Source organism: Vigna unguiculata, unplaced genomic scaffold, assembly GCF_037176805.1.
Source record: "Vigna unguiculata cultivar grain cowpea cultivar isolate G323 ecotype 2 unplaced genomic scaffold, ASM3717680v1 ptg000023l_ERROPOS13059454, whole genome shotgun sequence".
Classification (NCBI taxonomy): domain Eukaryota; kingdom Viridiplantae; phylum Streptophyta; class Magnoliopsida; order Fabales; family Fabaceae; genus Vigna; species Vigna unguiculata.
This window is the reverse complement of record NW_028196667.1, coordinates 112,501-115,000: the sequence shown is the minus strand read 5'-3', so window position 1 is coordinate 115,000 and position 2,500 is coordinate 112,501.

Sequence of the window (2,500 nt, the reverse complement as noted above, 5' to 3'; positions counted from 1 at the left end):
GTTTTGAGTTGGTTGGGTTTTGCACATGGCCAAGGTTGGCGGTGCACCGCGGCATAGCTAAATGGCTTGGTGGGGAGATTTGTGAAAAAATGAAATTCGTGGTTTTTGAGATGTGAGGGTTGGAATGGCCTCCAAATGCCCCCAAATGAATACCATGAAAGTCTTGGTGCACGAAAGTTTTGAGTTGGTTGGGTTTTGCACATGGCCAAGTTGGTCAGTGCACCGCGGCATAGCTAGATGGCTTGTGTGGAGTTTTGTGAAAAAATGAAATTCGTGGTTTTTGAGATGTGAGGGTTGGAAAGGCCTCCAAATGTCCCCAAATGAGTACTGTAAAAGTGTTGGTGCACAAAAGTTTTGAATTGGATGCATTTTGCACTTGGCCAAGTTGGTCGGTGCACCGCGGCATAGCTAGATGGCTTGTGTGGAGTTTTGTGAAAAAATGAAATTCGTGGTTTTTGAGATGTGAGGGTTGGAAAGGCCTCCAAATGTCCCCAAATGAGTACTGTAAAAGTGTTGGTGCACAAAAGTTTTGAATTGGATGCATTTTGCACTTGGCCAAGTTGGTCGGTGCACCGCGACTAGATAGCTTGGTGCCAAAATTTGTCAAATTTAAGACCTTGGCCAAACTGAATGAAATTTTGTGGGGAGGTTCGTGATATTGTTTAGTGGTGGACTGGAAAAAATGAGGTCGAAATTCGAAGTCTACATGTGCTTTTCTATTTTTCCCGATTTTACACATACCCGGTAAGTAAAAAAAATAAAAAAAATAGTTCCCCTTCGAGAAAAATTATGAAATTTGGTGAGCAAGGAGATACCATTATTCTACGAATTACTGCAAAAAATCGCATCAAAATTCGAAGTGTAGCCCGAGATATGGACTTATGTCTGCTCAAAAAAAGTGTATCTACTTGTACAATTTTGCCTTTTGCATATTAACCTCTTATAGGGGGGGAGTGCTCCTTGAGCCGGCCAGCTCCACACTGGCAGGTTTTAAAGGGAGCTTGATGAGGCCTCCCCCCTCACGTGGTGCGTGCGTTAGCATGTTTATCATGGCACAACTAGCCTCTTCATAGTTGTTGAGCTTTATTAATACCAACACACGGTCGTCACTGATCGTTGGTTAGCTCGGCAGCTAGTCCCTCGGATATTGTGGAAAGTTATTTTCATGCCTAGCGATGCTTGACCCTGCGTCACTTGATGTTTCCATTTGCTTGCTTGCCCATGGTAGGTGGGGGGTGGACCGTCTTGTGGTGTGGTGTCTTGCGAACGTGAGGGTGTGTGAGTTGTAATCGAGATGCACTTGCTGGCTGGCTCCATGCCTTGCGTATCGAACGGTCAAGCATGCATCTCTTCCATTTTCACCCGTTGCCTTGGGTGATATTGGTTGATCAGTCCCTGTGTTGCCTACCCACTAGACGGTACTTCTGTGGTTGCTTCGAATTCTATCTTTCCATCACGAAGAGGTGTTGGAGGATCCTAATGTCACGCACGTGTTCCATCTAGTGAAACATCTCAGTGATGCACGTGTTGTGGCTAGTTCTTTTGGATGCGGTGCATTATATGAACTCGGGTTTACTTTAGCGACCCAGTCAACATAATTCGGTTGTGTCCCTTGATTGAGACGTTGTCCTTGAACTTGTTGTGAACAATATCGTTCTTCCACAACCCGTCGTCTTGAGTGCGATGGAAGGCAAATAAGATGTGCTTTGGCATGTCATGCACGTACTCGATTGCGGGAAGTGTGAGAAAGTGTTGTTGACAACCCGTGGGAAATGGAATGTGGCAAATCGTGATGAGCTCTTCGTGGATCTGCGAAGAAGACGACCTTTGGGCCTGTTGGAAACGAGGGAGGCGATGTTGAACTGCGAAGAAGATGGACTTTTGGGTTGTTTGAATCAATGGGAGGCCACGCGAGAACTCCGAATACTATGGACTCTTGGGTTGTTGGAAGCAACGGGAGGCCCCGCTAGAACTCCGAATACTACGGACTCTTGGGTTGTTGGAAGCAAGGGGAGGCCCCGCTAGAACTCCGAATACTATGGACTCTTGGGTTGTTGGAAGCAAGGGGAGGTCCCGCTAGAACTCCGAATACTACGGACTCTTGGGTTGTTGGAAGCAAGGGGAGGCCCCGCTAGAACTCCGAATACTATGGACTCTTGGGTTGTTGGAAGCAAGGGGAGGCCCCGCTAGAACTCCGAATACTATGGACTCTTGGGTTGTTGGCAACGACAACTTGGGGGGATGACACTGGAAAAGAGTGAACTAGGCCAAACTGCGAACAAGGCAACTTGGGGGGATGACACTGGAAAAGAGTGAACTAGGCCAAACTGCGAACAAGGCAACTTGGGGGGATGATGCTGGAAAAGAGTGAACTAGACCGAACTGCGAACAAGGCAACTTGGGGGGATGACGCTGGAAAAGAGTGAACTAGGCCGAACTGCGAACAAGACAACTTGGGGGGATGATGCTGGAAAAGAGTGAACTAGGCCGAACTGCGCCC